This window comes from Dermochelys coriacea, chromosome 6, assembly GCF_009764565.3.
Source record: "Dermochelys coriacea isolate rDerCor1 chromosome 6, rDerCor1.pri.v4, whole genome shotgun sequence".
NCBI lineage: Eukaryota > Metazoa > Chordata > Testudines > Dermochelyidae > Dermochelys > Dermochelys coriacea.
This window is the reverse complement of record NC_050073.1, coordinates 58,522,606-58,543,655: the sequence shown is the minus strand read 5'-3', so window position 1 is coordinate 58,543,655 and position 21,050 is coordinate 58,522,606.

The following is a 21,050-nucleotide window of genomic DNA, read 5'->3' as shown; positions in this document are numbered from 1 at the left end:
GTGTCCAGTTTTCAGCACCAACCTTTAAAAAAGATGTGAACAAACTGGAGAGAGTCCACTTTGCAGATACAGCCTTAACCACATTCTGAAATTGGACCAAAGCCTGTAACACGGTCATGGGACAACTATTCTAGCTACGTGCTCTAGCTAGACTGTTTTTTGTAGAACAAATCAGGCCATGCTAGCTTAACTTTCAAGTCCCTGCCATAGCTCCACTGCACCACACCTCAAACCTCCATACCCTCTTACGTATTTAATTAATACTTGGCTGTGTACGTACCTGCAAATATCAGTACAAAACTAACCCAGAGGTGCCTGGCTCCTAGGCCTATGCTCAAACTGTTAGATCACTCTTCTAGCTGAGGTTAATAAAAAGCTGTCTAGCACTTTAGTGTGTTCTTCTCTTTATATTCTGCACTAGGGCAGCTAGTCATCTTCTTTCCCCCAATGTTTAAAATCCCCTCCATTCCCAATGTCTCCATCCCATGATTTGAGGAAGCAGAAATGACCAAGGCTGTGCTGCCAGATGGACAGCCTAACTGTAGAGCTGACACCCTCCAGCAGAGCTCTTCCATCAGCTGTTGTTAATTAAATCTCCTTTCAAGTCATTTTCACAGTGCCAGAATAATCTTTCTTGGAAAGAGTCCTGAAATCTTCTGTTTATAGGTTTCAGAGTAGCAGCCGTGTTAGTCTGTATTCGCAAAAAGAAAAGGAGGACTTGTGGCACCTTAGAGACTAACAAATTTATTTGAGCATAAGCTTTTGTGAGCTACAGAAACAATTCTAGAGATGCCAAAAACTGATAGGAAAAATAATTTGGGTGAAGAACTGTTTCAACCCCCAATGGATGAAGAAAAGCTGCTGGGGCAGAGTTGTCACCTCCCTCCTGACAAAACTCCTGGATCTCTGGATCTCCCAAGAAGGCGATCTCAGCCTCTGAGTGAGGCAATAGCAGCGAAGACACCCACTATGCGGAGAGTCACAGCACAAGAAAGTTTGCAGTGGGATTTACCACTGACCAGAGTTTCAGCTCTTGTGCAAAGAGTGGGATCTCTCTTGCTGTGGTCCACGCTGTGCTGTGACTTCTCAATTCAGAGAGATCCCTGCAATCAAAGAAAGTAAAAATCATGCTTTCATGCTGAGAACCCATCATAATCAGGAGCAGAGAAACATATATCTAAATTCTGGGCTTTTATAGATCATCTATAAAAACACATACATACAAAAATATACTACTAGATCAGTATATTACTGTCAGCCAACCAGGATAAAATTATCACCTCTCTCCCCACTCATGCCACAGCTCAGCATATTCCCTCTGAGAAAGGCTTGCAAAATAGATGACATTTTGCAGCAGACTGTCACAATAATCAAATCCAGGCTGTGTGAGATCATGGGGATGAGTAAACTTCAAAGTCCAGATTCTTTTTCTGAGAACACCCTGGCAGGAAACTCCTCCAATTTAAATCACAGAACTGTGAGCTTCAGCACCATACTGAACACAAGTGTTGTGGCATCACATGAAGAGAGAAGCAGTCTTTCAGGCCAAAAGAACCACTTGAGGGCTACATAACTCAAAATCAACACCTTAGGCTTCACCCAGAAATCATGTGGAAGTCAGTGCAAACTCTGGAGCGCATGGGCAATGTCTCCGAAAATTACCACTAAGTGGGTGTGTGGCCACTTTCTTCACCAGCCACATTTGCAGCTCTGAGCCCAAAGGCAGTTCTGAGGTAACAAAGGCATGGGTCACAGTGACACGGTCTGCATCCAAAAGGAAAGTCTGCAGCCCCTCTCCGAACAAAGATGAAAAACATGGTCTTAGCTACTGCTGGAGTGTAGAAATCCAAAATCAACAAGAGATCCAATAAGACCCTTAGATTACAAACCTGAGTAACAAATGTAAGCTCCCTCAGTCAGGGGATCTAATACAATCTCTACCATGTCATCTGATTGCTTCCCCCAGGGTCAGGGTTTACTTCAGTAAATCCTAGCTACACACATGGTCCTTCAACTGTACCATCTGACACTAATCCAACAGATTTACAGAGCTGGGTATCACTCACATGTATGTTTCATGTCTGCACTCCATATGCTTTTTGAATAATGATTGTGCCAAAAAAGTATAGGAATTTCTAAACTGCAAGTGCCAGCTAGATTCTGGGGGCTCTGTAGCTCCAGAATCCCTGTTCAATTTGTGTGAAATATGTTAGCAAAATTCTGTCTTGACTGTAAAGGCAACTTACTAATTGTCAGCCCTCAAGGTCTTTATTTGCGAGTTTTTGAGGAAATTAAAAAACAGGGGTTACAATAGGAACTGGGCTGCAACACTAAATGTAGAGTGATTTAACCACTCTAGACGTGTGCAACCATGACTTCCCCTTAAAGTGTTTTATGCAGGGAATTTATATTTCTTTATAGGGCTGTTGATTAATCGCAGTTAACTCACACGATTAACTAAAAAAAATTAATCGCAATTAAATAATTAATTGCGGTTAATCACGATGTTAAACAATAGAATACCAATTGACATTTATTAAATATTTGTGGATGTTTTTCTACATTTTTAAATACATTTATTTCAATTACAACACAGAATACAAAGTGTACACTGCTCACTTTATATTATTTTTTATTACAAATATTTGCACTGTAAAAATGATAGACAAAAGAAATTGTATTTTTCAATTCCCCTCAGACAAGTACTGTAGTAGTGCACTCTCTTTATCATGAAAGTGCAACCTACAAATATAGATTTTTTTTATTACATAACTGCATTCAAAAACAAAACAATGTAAAACTTTAGAGCCTAGAAGTCCACTCAGTCCTACTTTTTATTCAGCCAATCACTAAGTCAAACAAGTTTGTTTACATTTACAGGAGATAATGCTGCCTGCTTCTTATTTACAAAGTCACCTGAAAGTGAGAACAGGTGTTTGCATGGCAATTTTGTAGCCAGCATTGCAAGATATTTACATGTCAGATATGCTAAACATTCGTATGTCCCCTCATGCTTTGGCCACCATTCCAGAAGACATAATTCCATGCTGATGACACTCATTAAAAATATAATGCATTAATTAAATTTGGAACTGAACTGCTTGGGGGAGAATTGTATGTCCTCTGCTCTGTTTTACCCGCATTCTGCCGTATATTTCATGTTATAGCAGTCTCGGATGATGACCCAGCACATTTGTTTTTAAGACCACCTTCACTGCAGATCTGACAAAACGCAAAGAAGGTACCAATGTGAGATTTCTAAAAATAGCTACAGCACTCAACCCAAGGTTTAAGAATTTGAAGTGCCTTCCAAAATTTGAGAGGGACGAGGCGTGGAGCATGCTTTCAGAACTCTTAAAAGAAACTACAGAACCCGAACCACCAAAAAAGAAAATCAACCTTCTGCTGGTGGCATCTGACTCAGATGATAAAAATGAACATGTGTCGGTCCGCCCTGCTTTGGATCATTATCAAGCAAAGCCCGTCATCAGCATGGATGCATGTTCTCTGGAATGGTGGTTGAAGCATGAAGGGACATATGAACCTTTAGTACAGGGGTCAGCAACCTATAGCACACGTGCCAAAGGCGGCACACAAAATGATTTTGAGTGGCATTCACACTGCCCGGGTCCCAGCCACCAGTCCCGGGGGCTCTGCTGCCAGCCTCGAGTCCTACCTCCGGCCTCCTGCCACCCAGGACCCCTTTCGCCATTCCCCGCTCAGCCCCCTGCCGGCCCCAGGTCCCAGCCACCGGTCCCAAGTGCTCTGCTGCCATCCTGGGGACCCGGCCACTAGCGCGGGGCTCTGCAGCTGCCTCCAGCTGAGGCCCACTGGCCTCAGCCTGGGGCAGTGAGGGGTGCAGACAGGGGCAAGAGGGGGCACAGCTCAGCACCCCCACCTTAAAAATTGTTCCAGCGCCACTGTACTGGGATATTTTTAACTCCTGATTTGCTGCTTACATCACTATCACATCACGTGGAACAGCACATTGTGTTTGACATTGTTCGTGCCGTCTGTTGTGATTTTTTTCCCCACTATATGTTGAGGGGTACATTTGACAAAATGTCAGCTCCTAAGAAAGCAAAGTTAGATGTCCATTCATTTCACATCACAGCAACATTTGGTGGCTAAGTCGTGGCAAGGTTTTGGTGCGCTTTGTAAACTATTTTAATGCAATCAAGGCCTTTTTGTTGAAAAAAGGACAAAACTACCCCGAACTGGATGATGAAAAAAGGCTGTGTAAGCTCATGTTTCTAACTGACATCACTGCTCACCTAAACAAACTCAACCTCCATCTCCAGGGTGCAGGGCAAACCGTTCCTGATCTTTGTGAAACCTGGAAGGCATTTGTTGTAAAATTAGCAGTTTTTTTCTCGGGATATTCGAACTTCGACTTTCCGCTACTTCCAACACATAAAAGAGCTATCGACACGTTGCACTGTCAGTGTCGATGAGATTGGAATGTACATGCAAGAACTGGAATCAGAATTTTTTGACAGATTTCAAGATTTCCAGTGATTTGGCCCAATGCTTTCTTTTCTAATTAAACCTGAAAAGTTCAACGAAAGCGACTTGGATTTGTCTGTATTTCAGTGGATGGGTGTTGAAGATTTTGAAATGCAGCTTCTTCAGGTAAAAAGCTCAGATAGTGGGCATCAGTTTGGAGATCTGTGGAGTGCACTTAAAGCTACCCAGAGAGATCATGGGGCCTCTAGTCTGAGCTGCTGGACGTCCCTATCAGTGAAATTTAACTGTTTGAAGAAAATTGCGTTTGCAATGCTTTCAGCATTTAGATCCACATACCTGTGTGAACAAGTATTTTCACACATGAAATCTGTCCTCTGTCCCTCTCGGAACCAGTTAACAACTGATCACTCAGAAGCCTGTGTGCAGCTTAAACTATCCAAATATGTGCCAGACACTGGAAAACTCAGCAAGGAAAAGCAAGGGCAAGGATCACACTAAACTGATAAGATCTGCATTTTAATTTAATTTTAAATGAAGCTTCTTAAACATTTTAATAACTTTATTTACTTTACATACAATAATAGTTTAGTTATGTTATAGAGAGAGACCTTCTAAAAACGTTAAAATGTATTACTGGCACGCGAAACTTTAAATTAAAGTGAATAAATGAAGACTTGGCACACCACTTCTGAAAAGTTGCCAACCTCTGCTTTAGTACATCTGGCATGTAAATATCTTGTGACCCCGGATACAACAGTGCCATGCGAACGCCGGTTCTCACTTTCAGGTGGGACATTGTAAACAAGAAGGGGGCAGCATTATCTCCTGCAAATGTAAACAAACTTGTTTGTCTGAGCAATTGGCCGAACAAGAAGTAGGACTGAGTAGACTCGTAGGCTCTAAATTTTTCCATTGTTTTATTTTTGAATGCAGTTATTTTTTGTACATAATTCTACATTTGTAAGTTTAACTTTCATAATAAAGAGATTGCACTACAGTACTTGTATGAAGTGAATTGAAAAATACTATTTCTTTTGTTTTTTACAGTGCAAATATTTGCAATCAAAAATAAATATAAAGTGAGTACTGTACACTTTGTATTCTGTGTTATAATTGAAATCAATATATTTGAAAATGTAGAAAACATCCAAAAATATTTAAATAAATGGTATTTTATTATTAACAGTACAATTAATCGTGATTAATTTTTTAATCGCTTGACAGCCGTACTTCTTTATAATGAGCAGCAATGATCAGAAGAACTATGCTATGACTGTTTTATTTTAAGAACATGTATCACACTCATTCCATGAAGGGACTCTCCTGCTTAATTTGGCAGCCATGAACCTTCCTTTAAGTGAACATGCCGCTTGCATAGCTTCTTGACGGAGGAGAGATGTCAGAGAGAGGTGAGGCTGAGTGAACCACAAAGACTCTTGATGCACATGCTGATAGACATGATTTGAAGGACACCATGCATTATTCACCAGCACAGAGCAAACTGAACTAGAGAAGGAGATTTGTGGGAGGGAAAGTAGGTCGAAGTTTTGGAGAAAAATGAATGAAACAGACTGCAAGTGGTTTCCCTGGTGGAGCAGGATGGAAAGTACCTCTGGCTGTGAAACTCTCTGCATGTTTATGGCTGAGCACAGATCAAAGACCTTCCTGGGAGGGGAACAGTTTACAGTAGCTTAAGGAGGAACCAAATGGGCAACTGCACATGCAAATGACCTCTAGCCATTGGCATCTTCAGTGGCCTATTTGCATGTGTAATCATGGTAATTTTCTATCCCAATTAGGTGCATAATTGTGCATGCATTTTGCAAGCGCAGTTATGTGCCTCAGGGTATGTCTTCACTAGCAACGTTAAAGCGCTGCCACGGCAGCGCTTTAACATGGCTGTGTAGTCCCGGCACCAGCACTGGGAGAGGGCTCTTCCAGCACTGTAAAAAAACCACCCCCATGAGGGGAGTAACTCCCAGCTCTGGTGCACTGTCTATACCGCCACTTTACAGTGCTGAAACTAGCAGAGCTCAGGGAGATGTTTTTCACACCTCTGAGTGAGAAAGTTGCAGTGCTGTAGAGTGGCAGTGTAGACAAGGCCTAAGTTTTTGAAAAATCGGGGTGTAGAAATGCAGGTGTTTACTCTGTTATGCCAGTGCAGTTGTGCCAGTGCTTTGAGGACAGCAAGATAGGAGATTCAGTAAAAAGACTCTGAATTTCTACTCATCCATAGAGTGTGTGTGTGTGAGTGTGTGTATTTCTTACCATTGGGTCAAAGTCAGCAGTAAACCTAACTGCTGGTGGAAATTACATAATAGATGTATCATTGTCAGAAAATAGGTGCAAGTCGGTGTAAGATGCAAAGCAGTGTAACTTTCATTGATTCAGTATCCCCTGGGGACCATATATAACATGGGACTCTGGCATAAGCAAGCTCAACTCTTATTGAAGTAAATAGAAGTAGTATCAACATGCACAAGGGCTAAATTTGTTCTGGGAAGTGTTGGGAATGGTACAGGTGTAAATTAAAGTAGAGATGGTAGTTGTACGTATGTATGGAGGGGTTGTTTGATTTTACACACCTTTCCTGTCCCATTAGTATGTACAGTATGTTACAATCATTTTGCACTCAAATTGGAGTCAAATTAGAGCAAATTACACAGCCTTACCACTTATATTATCTGAAGAGAAACCAGATGACCTTTCACTTATACTATGTTACAACAGTTTTATGACTACTACACACTTACTGTGTCATCTATACCAACTTTTACAACATTGTTGAAATTGGCCCAAAATTTCCTATGGCAGCTTTTCCTGCTTGCACCAGGTTGCATTTGGTTCAGAGTCTTTTATATCTCAAGTGCTGCTTTTAGTTTTCAAGCTGAGTCTGCTAGGTCCAAATACAGCAACAGTGCAATTCACTTCACATAAAGAGTCATAAAACTCTGCACCAGAGCTTTAAATAAACCGTTTCCCACTTTTGTAGCCCCAGAATAAAAGGATCTTGGCATCCTGAGAATGGTACAGAGAGTTATTGTTAAGCAAAGGCTAATTAGAAAGGGTTTTCATGTTGCTAAGAGCTAAGGCTTTGGTATGCAAGAGAGCTAAACAGCAAAGGCAAAGAGTAACTATTTAACTCTGATGTTTGCTGTTTAAAGAAGGATGTTCATGCTGGCCCAAACTTATAGTTACACTCAGGAAAGTGTCTGCATAATCAATGACACAACAGGCTCCCACAGTTCTTTTCAGTGAGTCCAGATTAAATGTGCTCAGTTTAGGAGTCCATAGATTATTTTTTTAACTGTGAGTGCCACAAATGTGATTAATTTTGGTGATAATGTTCACAGCACAAAAACTCATGGAAGATTCAGCATTTGCCACTTGGCTGGCAATCTTACTGTTTCTGTAGGAGGTAGAATAGACCCATAGCTCTACTGGCTTCTGCAGGGCTAATAGAAGAAAACACCTTTTATGACAATGGAGTTAACAGATGTGACTTGATGACACATAGGGCTAAATTATGGCTGTAAACAATAGCCCATGGTAGTGGTGATGTAGAGGGGCATTGCCCCAGCAGGCAATTCTGGAGGTTGTGCTGCAGAGGGGAATGATTCTGGGAATGCCAGGGCAGCACAGCTGCTGCAATACCCTTTGAAATGTCCTCTCGAATATATGAGGCTGCCCAGTGCACAGGGGCGCCATTTCAGATTTTGATGGGGGGCGGGAGGGGGGGACACTTTAACCGTGATTCCAAGGGCTACTTAGGCACCTGAAAATTTTAGGAGGTTTTTTTTGCAGATAACTTAGAAATTAGCTGATAGGAGCACTGTATGTATTTCCTATATAAAAAAGAGAGGATTTAATAAATATTAGACCCACTCAGCTCTAATACTAACATGTTCTCACATCTTGTGTCAAGTCACGTAAGGGACACTGGTTAGGTTTAAAATGTTAATGTATATTCTTTGTTACTAACTCTTGAATACAATAATTGAAACCATTATAGAAAAACCTAGATTACTTCCTATCACTTTTTTGCAGTTCATCAAGCTTGGAATAGATCATTTAACTTTGGAAACATCCTACTAGGGCAAGGCCCCATGAGTTTATACTGCACCTGCCTGGGACTCTAGAGGTGTTACCTCACTACAAATAATAGACTAGAAACTAAACCTTAAACAGGAGTGAATCTGACACTTTCAAGTCACTTTCACAGTATTGCCAATCCCAAATGTTAAAAAATCATGAATCAGGCTCACTAAAAATCATGAGATTGGTTTTAAAATCATGAGATTATGTAAAAACAATGGATTTGGGGTTCTTTTTATTTGCCTTCTGCTTTTTGAGCCTTTAGGGTGCACTAGGGTCACATTTTGAAGCTTTCTCCATAGCCACGAGGATTAGAAACTTCATTTTTCTTTAAGAATGAAGGCTGAAATCATCACATATCCACTTGACTCCAGGAGCTGGATCTTTAAGGAAAACAATTATCATGAGACTCATGACAAAATCATGAGAGTTGGCAACACTGCTTTTACTGCTGTTTAAAGGCTAGTTACTTTCCAGAAGGCTCTTAAACACAACACTACAGTGATTGAGTTGCAGTTTTCACAGGAGAATATTTAAAACCAAGAAAATTCTATATTTTAAAGTTGAGAAAAAAACTGTGACTTTTGAGGTATATCAGGGCCACTGCAGGCAGGAAAGGAAAATAAACACGCACAGGAGCTCTGGGCAGCTCTTCCTCTAGAAAGAAAGTTGGAGGGTCAAGTCTGCTAGTCCTTGATCAAGTAAAACTTCTATTGCCATCAGTGCCTCCACTCATAGATATAAACATCACAGTAAACATGTGATAACATGTGTGGTCAATAGCTATACACTTCATATTTAAATATCTGAGCCATCTTATCCAGAGTTACACATCTTATATGCATTGGCTCGGGGACTGGATTTTCTGGCATATTCTGAACAGTGCTGAGCACACAGATGGTGCCCAGTGAATAATACAAATCATGACAATAATCGTCAACTTTATGGCTTCTGTGGATGCAGCTTCTGTTCTTTGTTTTGGAATTGGCTTGACTACAGCTGACACCCTAAGAATTTAAGGCATAAACACATCTGATACTCATACAACACTTCTCATTCCTTCCTTTTCTCAAACTCAGAACAAAAAATGACTAAACAAAATGACTAAACAATTTTCAGTTAAAATGTAAAATTGCACAGCAGCCATTGTTGTACAGCCCAGCCTGGGGCAGAACCTGCCATCCCTTGGGAGTTCATTCTCCATTCTTTCTAACCTCTGTGCTGCTTTTCATGCTGTCAACCATGACATCCATCCTGAGACCCTTTGCTGGAGTCTCAGAGAACTGGTCACCTTGGTTTTGCTCCCATCTATCAGAGTCCTCTTTTTTTTTGCAGTATGCAGCAGAGAGAGAGGCTGGTCTGCTGGATCTGGAGCTATCCCTGAATTCTACTCCCCTATTGATTTCTTGTCTGACCCCAGGCCAGTGCTTTAAAGACAGAATTTCAAAGGTTTTGGGGCACCCAAAGATGCTGCTACGTATCTAGTGGGGTTTACAAATCACCTAACCTTCTAAGTGCATTTGAAAATCTCACTAGGTGCCTAAATACCTTTGAAAATCTGGCCTTTAGTCTGTGTGTGCCTCAGTGCCCTATCTGTACAATGCGGATAACAGCACTGCTCTATCGCACGGAGGGGCTGGGAGGAGAAATAGGTTAGACATTGTGAGGTGCAGTCTCAGATACTATGGTGATGGGGCCACATAAGTACCACAGGTAGAGTGGGAACTTCTCTATACACTGCTAGCCCTTCCCTGGGTTTGACCCTTTCTTTTCACCTACGCCCCAAAATCTCCCCTTTTTTCTGAATGCAATCTTGTCTCAGTGCTTTGCTGTATTTTTTCTGAGTCCTCACCCCTCCTCCTTCTCCCCCCTCCACAGAGGGATTCCTCTTTTACAGGCTAAACTACCATGTCCTTAATTTAATCACCAGCCTGGGGTGATTTCTTATCTTAATCACCCTCTGTTTGTAAACAAAATACTGACTCCCTGCCCCAGGGGCACCTCTCCTCTGCAGAACTTACATTTCACACTATGGGTATATCTACACTGCAAAGCTATAGACAAAACTTTTGTCTTTTACGGGTACTTAAAAAAGCTCCCCCGCCCCACCCCCCGCCAGGAAAGACAAAAGTTTTGCCGACACAAGTGGCAGTGTGAACACAGCTTTGTTGGTAGGAACACTCTCCTGACGACAAAGCTAACAACGCTTGCAGGGCTGGAAGTATTTCGTCAGCAAAAGTGCCGACAAAGAGCGTTTACACACTCTGACTTTTAGCGACAAGGCTGTGTTGACACAGCCTTGTCTCTAAAAGCTGCGTGGTGTAGACAAGCCTTGAGATGTGAAGAGAGAGCTCTGTTTGGTTTGCAGTGTTTGATGTCCCATTTAGCAAAGTGCAAATTAGTGAGTTTTTCATACTTTGTATTTCTGCAGTGCCTTTCATTCAAAGATCTCAGAGGGCTTTCCAGAGGTAGAGACACAAAGTGGGTGAGGTAATATCTTTAATTGGACCAATTTCTGTGGGTGAGAGAGACATGCTACACAGAGTTTAGCTCTAAAGGTTGTTTCTCTCACCCACAAAAGTTGGTTCAATAAAAGATATTACCTCATCCACCTTGTCACTCTAATATCCTGGGACTAATGTGGCTACAACACTGCATTCCTGAGCCCCATCCAGCCTGCTGTAAAGGGATGCAATTCCACTGAAATTACACCAGCTTACATATTGCTAAATACATACCCATTTTATTAATGGAGAAATCTACGTACCGAGTGGTTAAGGCCACAAGAGTGGCTACTAACTTTGGAAACCTCAATTTTTGGTGCCTAACTGCAGACATACAAGATATCTCAAATATGGCACCCAAAAACTGATGCATCTAAAAGTGGAGACTACTTGCCAAAATTTGGCTCTGACTTAACTAATGCCAAAAGTCATGCAGGAAGTCAGAGGGAGAACCAGATAGCACCCAAGTTTCCTGATTGCTAATCCTCTGCTTTAATTCCTAGATATATTGTTTCCAATGATCAATCTAGGTATCTATCTTTATAATAGTAAAATATAAAACAGGGGGGCCAAACTTACTGACTTTCCAAGACGCATTCGATAATTTTCAAAAGTTTGAGAGCTATAAGACACTCATACCCTGGCCCACAGGGTGGCGCCTGATGGAGCTTGGGGCTTCATCCCCATGGGACGGTGTCTGCTAGGGCTTGGGGCTTCATCCCCAAGGGGTGGCATCTGCTGGGGCATGCACCTGGCTGAAACCCTGAGCGCCAGTGCCCCCGCCATGGGGTGAAAGCCCCGAGACTCCCCTCCCTGCAGGGCAGAAGCCCCTACCCACCACCCTGACACAGGGCAGAAGCCCCAAGCTCCCTCCCACAGTCTGGTAGGCAGAGAATGGGAGGGAGTGGGAGCGGGGGGGGGGGCTCCACGAGCCGCACCTTAACTGTAAAAGAGCTCATGCAGCTCATGAGCCACAGTTTGGCCACGCCTGATATAGAATCTTGCCTAGATTTTTCCTTATTCCTGTTATTATAAGGCAGAACGTTTCCCAGCATGAAGTTAGGCACTGACACTCATTTCTCCTTACAGTGGGAAACTGGGGCACCATGGAGAAACCATGAATAATTGCAGCAGCTAGATGGCACTAAGAGACAGCTTCACAGTAATCATGCACAGGAGGGTGAATGAATAAACTACTTGGGGAGGTCTTGCTTCTGAACTCTCAGCAGAGAGCTTTAAACACAACTCCAAGTACTCCAGAATACATTAAAAAAAATAAAAAACAAGAATCTGTGTTTGAGACAAAGAAAGATAGGGATTTACTCAGATTGATATAGTAACATGCTTGTAACTAGAGCTTAGGAAATATTTTTCCCCCCACATAAAAACTGACTTTTGTCAAAAACACCTATAAACTGAAGAACTGTTTTTAGCAATCAAAACCCAAATTTTTCATCTGAAAAATCAAAAAAAATAATTTGGTTTTCCAACTAAAAATTGAATTTTTTTGTGGAAAGCAGACACTTTCTAAAAAAATCTTCATTTACTTACAAACTTAATTTTCTGTCAAAAAAGTTTCAGCAGAAAATATTCTCCCAGACCTATTAGCAGCTACATACAGCAGGTGATTTTTACAGCCAATGCATGAAAAACTCCATTGAAAAACTCTGGTTCAGAGTCCTGAAGCCTGGAAGGATCATCCAGGAGGGTACCCTTGGGAGAGTCTCCTTGTGTTGAGCTCTCTCTTTTTCTTCTGGCCCCATTCTCTCTATTCTAGAAAATTCCAAGGGATTTATTTCCTTACAATTACTGAAGGAATTGGCATTGACACTAGATTCCCAGAAGTGTGAGAGATCTGGACTGAGTCTGGAACCCATATCTCCCCCTGACTAAAACTATCCATTTTCTGTTTGGAATCTATCATTTTGCCCTCTTGCCATGTGGCAGCATAATATGACAGCCTCGTAAAGAATCCCAGTTTGCTTTTATGCTTGGAGCTGTCTGAGTCTTTTCTGTTGGCCATCTGTCTAGAATTATTCTCTCTAGGTATGTGGGTGTTCAGGTTGTGAACAGTTATTGTATATTAATTATTAATTATTATTGTACAGTTAATAATAATATGTAGGGCATGGGGAACAGGACGCAACTACTGACCCAGAAAGAGGGCTTCAAGCAAGTTGGCTTTCAGAGATTCCCAGTGGTGCTCAAATCAGCCCTGATCAGAGGAATGAGAAAAGAGGACTGAAACTTGTAAGTGAGTCTCCTGTAGGGTACTAATCACCAGGAGTGTCAATGACAAAACTCCCACTGATTTCAGTGAGTTAACAATTTCATCCCAGGTTCCCAGCAGAGTGAGAGAACAGGTCTGGAATTCATACCTATGCCTCCTGTACCCGGGGCACTTGCCAAAAGGAGGTTTGTGATGGAGTGGATAAACCACACACTGGAGAGATAAGGGTGCAGAAATAACTCTGGGCCCTGGGAGCCCCAACCTTGCAGGCCTGTGGCTGTGGGCATGATCCAGTTGGAAGAGAGATTTAAAAGGGAGTGTCTTCAGCACAGCAGGGTGGTGGGAGGAGAGATGGCAGATCGGTGCTCACTGCTAGGGAGGAACTTTGCCAGGAGGGCATCCCCAGGAGAGGGCTGCTGCACAACACTGGGACTCCCTAGCCTGCTGAGGCCTGTCGACCAGATTGCCAGGGATAGCCACGAACCAGAAAGCACCCCAAGGAGGGGCCAAGTGCTGGGAAGAGACCCAGGGAAGAGCGTTAACTGGGTTGTAGGTAGTAAACATTTGCCTTAAAGTGCTCAAGAGGGCCCTTGGTTCACAACCCAGCAGAATGGGCAGGCCTCAGTTCCCCTATCCCTATACCATTAGGAAAAGCTGCTGTCACAGACACTTATTAGGAGATGGTGCTGTTGTCTCAGACTCTAACCACTGTGGGGAGGAGGCTTGCCCAGCTCACAATGTTGCATGATTAAATATTTAGGTCAACATCTTTATAAGTGGCCATTTATTTGGGGTGCCATTATTTTTCCATAACCTGTTGGAAACTCTTTGAGTTCTATTTTCAAAAGTGCTCAGTCCCCACAGCTCCCCTTGACTTCACTGAAACTGTGAGTGTAGGGCTGCCAACTTTCAAATTGCAGAAAACTGAACACCCTTGCCCTGTCCCCTACCCCAAGGCCCTGCCCCTGCCCCAACCCTTCTCTGAGGCCCCTGCCCCCGCTCACTCCATCCCCACTCCCTCTGTCGCTTGCTCTCCCCCTTCCTTGCTCACTTGCTCATTTTCACTTGGCTGGGGCAGGGGGTTGGGGTGTGGGAGGGGGGTGTGGGCTCTGGCTGGGTATGCAGGCTCTGGGGTGGAGCTGGGGAAGAGGGGTTTGGGGTCCAGGAGGGGGCTCCGAGCTGGGGGATAAGGCTGAGGAGTTCAGAGTGGGGGGGGGCTCTGGACTGAGGCAGAGGGTTGGGGTGTGGGAGGGGTATGGGCTCTGGGCTGGGAGTGCAGGCTCTGGGGTGGGGCCAGAAATAAGGGATTCAGAGTATGGGAGGGTGCTCTGAGGTTGGGGCTGGGGTTGGCATATGGGAGGGGGTGCGGACTCCGGGAGGGAGTTTGGGTGTAGGAGGGGGCTCAGGGCTGGGGCAGGGGGTTTCAGTGTGGGAGGGATTCAGGGTGCTGACCTCAGGTGGCTCCCAGGAAACGGTGACACATCCCTCTGGCTCATAGGTTGAGGGGTGGCCGGGGGGCTCTGCGCATTGCCCCTGTCCACAGGCACTGCCCCCACAGCTCCCACTGGCCGTGGTTCCTGGCCAACGGGAGCTGTGGAGCTGGCGCTCAGAGAGGGGGCAGTGTGCAGAGCCCCTGTAGCCATTCCTCAGCCTAGGAGCTGGAGGGACATGCCAACTGCTTCCCAGGAGCTGTGCGGAGCCGGGCACGGAGCCTGCCAGCTGGACTTTTAATGGCCCGATTAGCAGTGCTGACTGGAGCCACCAGGGTTCCTTTTCAACTGGGTGTTTTAGTTGAAAACCAGACACCTAGCAAGCCTATGGGAGTGCTTAGCAATTCTAAAATATGGCCCCTCATGTTTCAAATTGGTCAGCCAGAAATGGAGGCACCACAGATTAGTGGCTACTTTTAGAATCACAGAATATCAGGGTTGGAAGGGACCTCATGAGATCATCTAGTCCAACCCCCAATTTTTGCCCCAGATAGATCCCTAAATGGCCCCCTCAAGGATTGAACTCACAACTCTGAGTTTAGCAGACTAATGCTCAAACCACTGAGCTATCTCTCCCTCCCCCCCCACAAAGTTTTTGGCCATGTTTAAAAGCCATCTTACCTTTTAGCCCCCTCTATTCCTCTCCTTTTCCTGGAATTCTCCCGGAAATCTTACATTACAAAACAAAACAGATACAGATCAGAAATTCACCACCCACCCACCTCCTCTGTCTCATTTCACCTTTGAGGCCTGCTCTATATCTGATCACTGCTGCATCACAAGTTGCTCCATGGAGGGGCTGAAGAGTAAGAGGCAGACAGCAGCTGCCAAGTTGGACTGAAAGGTACAGTGCAGAGTAATGTCTACTGCCTTTGAAATGGAGAGCAGGTCATGGTGAGACCTTGAGGGCAATGTCTGTGGGTGAAGGCAGCTGGGATCTGATGAATTGGATGTTCTATTTTCAGAGTAGCAGCCATGTTAGTCTGTATTCGCAAAAAGAAAAGAAGTACTTGTGGCACCTTAAAGACTAACACATTTATTTGAGCATAAGCTTTCGTGAGCTACAGCTCACTTCATCGGATGCATTCGGTGGAAAATACAATGGGGAGACTGGATGTTCTAGTGGACCATTCTTTGCACACATCTTTTTCATATACTACAAAGATTAAACCTCAGATATTTTGATATGAAAACCTTTTTGGAGATATCAAAAAGCCTAGAGAGTGCATGCTAAATCTATACAGTATATGTGCATGTATACACACTATTGTGCCACCTGCCAATGCCATATGCTAATGCCAACTGCCTGTATCCTCTGACAGTGCTAACTAATGCCACCTTTCAGGGATACCACTTGCCTCTGCCATGTAATGCCACCTGCCTGTGCCACTTGCTTACATTTGCCAGTGCTGCCTAGTAACACCACTTTGGCATCATTGTAGTAGTGCCACCTAATGCCACCTGCCAGCATCAACTGCTGCCTTCAGTAATATTCCCACCATGACATGGCGCTGTAGAACTCTCCAGGCCAGGTCAGGGAGCAAGGCACTAGGACTGGCACTGAATCTAAGGTATTCTGCTGGACATGACAGCAAGAGCACTGCCAGTCACTAACCTATTTGTTATTCTTCTTTGCTAGGAGAGCAGTGTTTGTCTTCCTGCTCCCTTTGTGAGTCACCATGGAAACTAATGAGAGAGGAGTCTCATGTCAGGGGAGCCCCAAGAAGAACTGCTCTATCACCACTTTGTTTTGGCACAGTTGTCTGGGACAATGTTCTAGCTGGCACAGTCTCCATGGTTATTTACAAGAAACCTGAGAATGACCTCCCCTGGGTGATTCAGGCAGAGGAGAGCACAGCAGGGGCACTCTGCATACAAACTCTCCCCCAAGCCCCCAGTGAGATAATTCCTTCCCATCACACATTTCCTTGACAGGCCTGAAAGATACCAGAGCAGGGAATGCAAACATCTGGCAGCTGCATGTCTGACTCCTGTGTCAGACCAGGAAGGGAGCCAAAAGCCCTTCCAACAAAGCCAGCCATATCTGTTACTAGAAACTTTTCTCTTCTCTCTCCCCACCCACACAAAATACTCCAACCTACTTGTTCCAGTGAAATAGACTTCAGTAAATAGGGATTCTATAACAGGGAATTCTGCTCATCTCCAAATCCTATTCCGCTCTGAGCACTATGCTGCTGCAGGCCATTTGCACTGAGAACTGAGGTAATCACAGATCAAAAGGGCACCCCAAGACCTACTTTCCTCTTTACTTGTTTAGAGTATTGGCTTGACAGCTCTGGAAATTGAAATCCTCTATGCATCCTCTAAACAGGTACATAGACAGCAACAGTGCCTCCTGCACCTTACCCAACCCCTTACCTCCAAGAAACACCTGTCAGGTTCAGAGGAGAATTCAGTCTCCAGGATCCACTCAGGTCTTGGCCTCTGTACTGGGAGGATCAGAAGTGTAAATTGTATTTGCAGGTTTTGTGGTGTGGACATCTGACTATGAAGAACTGGACTGAGACCATCATAGCTTTTCATATCAGCCCCCTAACAGCCATCAGATCACAACAGTGCTTTCTACAGAATGGTCTGAATTTGAACCAGCAATCTAGAAATGAAAAGTTCTAGATCCTATTCCCAGTCCCCAGAACCAGAACCTTTTACTCCTCTTCAGCTGAGTTTAATCTCTTCCCCTGATTGAATTTCCCATCCCTTTGGGTGGTTACATGCAACCTCGACACCCACAGCAACGGAGTTTGATATAGTTTTTCCATGTGATATATAATGCATGACATCACTTACACAGCATTTACCTCTGTAGCCTGTGGACTCAGAGAAAGGTGCAGGGAGTACTCTGGTATGTGAAAACATAATATGCTGCATACCACCCAATACCAGACACACAATGATCATACAAAACAAATATGCTACCAAGTACCATTCTCCTCCTCTTCTGCCTGTCTACTCCCACATTGCCTACTCCTCTTTACCATCTGCAGCCTTGTCTTCGCTGCTAAAAAAAGGTGCATTTTTCCCTTTGGGTAACTAATGACCTATTAGACCTATTCTGAGATAAAAACACAGTAAAGACTAGGCACTTTAGAAAATGTTAGTGTTATCATGAGGTAAACCAAGAGGTAAACAGACCTATACGCCCGCCAGGGGTTGATCTCAGGGAGCTTACCTTTAAAAAACTAAAATGCCTGGTCTTCACTGTGCTTTTACCTTGGGATAGCTCATATGTGTTAATTACCCACAAACTAAAGAAATACATCTTATTTAGCAGTGAAGACAAGGCCTGTAATAAAGGTCTGACACATACAGGAGTGCTGATAAGAAACTGGACTTTATTTCCTGGTCCCAGTCTTATGACCAAGTCATTGGCAAGAATGACTCGAAGTCTGGAAAACGTACCCTAATAGGGAGAGATTTAAGAAGCTCCATCTACTTAGTTTATCCAAGAGAAGGGTAAGACTTGATTACGGCCTATGAGTATTTATGTGGAGAAGTGATTTCTGACAGTAGATTTCTTTTTAATCTAGCAGAAAAAGGCACAACAAAATACAATCCAATGCTTGGAAGTTGAAACTAAACAAATTCAGGTTAGAACTAAGGTGCATTTTTTTTAACAGTGATGATAATTAATGGCTGGAATAACTTATCTAGGGATGTGGTAGATTCTCCATCACATGAAGTGTTTAAGTCAAGATTGGACATCTTTTTGGAAGATATGCTATAGCTCAACCAGAAGTTATGGGCTTGATTCAGAAATTACTGGGTGAGGTTCTGTGGCCTGTATTGTGCAGAAAGTCAGACTACTAGATGATCTTAAAAGTCTCCCTCTGGTCTTAAACTCTATGTACCTGGGCCAGGGTGACAAATATAAATACCTTGATCACACGACAGGTTCAGTAGCCAGCAACTCCAAATTGTTACCATTAAATCTTCCCTTAAAAAAAATCAAATGGACATAAAATATAAGAGCAACAAAAATTAATAATACCAGACTAATGCCAACTACTGGATGTGAACCTCAATGGCTTTTTGATACTCTGGCCACTTCTTATTCTCATGTCAGTTCCTCCTGCAGTGATCTGTTTATCCAATGAGGTGGATCTCCTACTATGAATCTGTGGTTGCTGCTTCTTGTACTTTTCACAGTCAATAACGAGGTGGGTCTATGTTACTTCTGCTAGCATAAAAGCACGGTCAGGAGTGCACTGGATATCCTCAAAAAAGAAACAGGTTTCAGAGTAGCAGCCGTGTTAGTCTGTATTCGCAAAAAGAAAAGGAGTACTTGTGGCACCTTAGAGACTAACAAATTTATTAGAGCATAAGCTTTCGTGAGCTACAGCTCACTTCATCGAAAGCTTATGCTCTAATAAATTTGTTAGTCTCTAAGGTGCCACAAGTACTCCTTTTCTTTTTTCAAAAAAGAAAGAGACCGTGTCCTTCTGGGTTTTGTGCGGATGTTTTCTGTTCCCCATGTAGGGGTGGTTCTAATATATGCCCTCGGTGAGGATGGTATAGCTATTAGTTTGTCAGATTGTTAGTGACATTCTATTAGGAATTTAACATTCTCTGCCATTTGCAATGGGGCGTATGGGTTGTAGTATTTCCTCTGTTCTAGTTTCCTAGCGTATAGGTCTTTTTTAAACTACTTCAGGGTCAACAGTCTGGCTCAAGAACTTGTTAGATGTTGGCACCAAAATATTTTGTCCTTCTGCCCATGTATCTCTGAAATGGTGCTCCTAGCAAAGCAATGTGAAGTGTGTTGTGGTATTGTAACAATGTTAAATATGAATCCCTTAGATCTGCCAGGGGGCCTTTATTTTTATCAAGTTCTTTGCTGTTTATACTTAATTTTATTTTCTGCCAACTGATGTGTCTCTGGATTGACAGGGCTTGCTAGTGACATATCAAAGAGAATTGCTGAACCAAGCCACACAGTTGTGGGCCATGACCTGTTCTTAACTCCTCCCAAATCCCATGCTGAATAAATTGCAATTTATTATTATTGCTATTAATTATTATCAATACTGTTTAACAGAGGCAATATCTTAAGGCTCAATGGGCTGCAGCCTTACAGGATTCCTGTGTTAGAGGAATGGCAGCTCAGGAGTCTGTAGGATGAGTTATGGTAGGGTTTCAGCACTCTAGGGGTTAAAGCACCAAGGCTAGGTGTGTGTACTCAGTTTTCTGGGGATTTGCTTTGTATAAAGTTCAGTGGCTGAAGAATGTCCTGGGACTAAGGAGTCATACTTCGCTGCCTGGGGAAAACAGTGGGCCAAATTCTCATTTCAGTTACACTGATGCAACTCTACTGGCTTCACTGGTGTAAATGAGAGGAGAATTTGTCCCAGTGACTTTAAAGAGAACAAAAATCTCTCATAAAATCCAGGCTCAGAGACTGACACAAACTGGTGGCTGCGCAATCTGGTGGAGACATTTCCTGGTTGAGAAGCATGAGGAAGAGGACAGCACGGGAGTCATGAGGAAATAGCGCCTATTCCTCCTCCTAGACATCCCTTAATTTGTGGTCAGCCTCTCCTCAGGTGTCCTTGGATTGATTTATCAAAGAGAATTGCAGAACCAAGCCACTCAGTTGTGGGCCATTACCTGTTCTTAATTCCTCCCAAATCCCAAGCTGAACAAATTGCTATAGCTCAACCAGAAGATATGGGCTTGATACAGAAATTACTGGGTGAGGTTCTGTGGCCTGTGTTGTGCAGAATGTCAGACTAGATGATTTTAAAGGTCTCTTTCTGGTCTTAAACTCTATGAACCTGGACCATGGTGACAAAAATAAATAACTCAGTCACAATAAGTTCCTTTCTCCCCTAAAAGGAAACCCTTAGGGCAAATCTTAGGTACCTTGATGCTGGTTATTTATTACAATGCTTTAACCAACAGGAATAATGATTAACATAAACACACTGTTAGCAACCAGAGTCCCTTTCTTCCGGGTACTGTTGGCAGCAGAAGTGGGAATCACTGGGGGAATCTCTTTGGGTGGAAAGTGGTAATATTGCCATTACCAGGTCCATCTCTGCTCAGGTTCCTGCCTCTTCCTGCCCTCACCTTCTGTCTCTTGCCAGTTCCTTTCCAACCTCTGCCCAGCTCTCTGCCTGTCTCAGCCCAGCTTCCTTCCCACCTTTCTCATGCATCTGTGGATCATTGTCTGCCTTTCTGATGCAGCAGGACAGGCTGCCTGATTCAACCAACATGCAGAATGCCCCTTGAAATCCAGAAAATGTG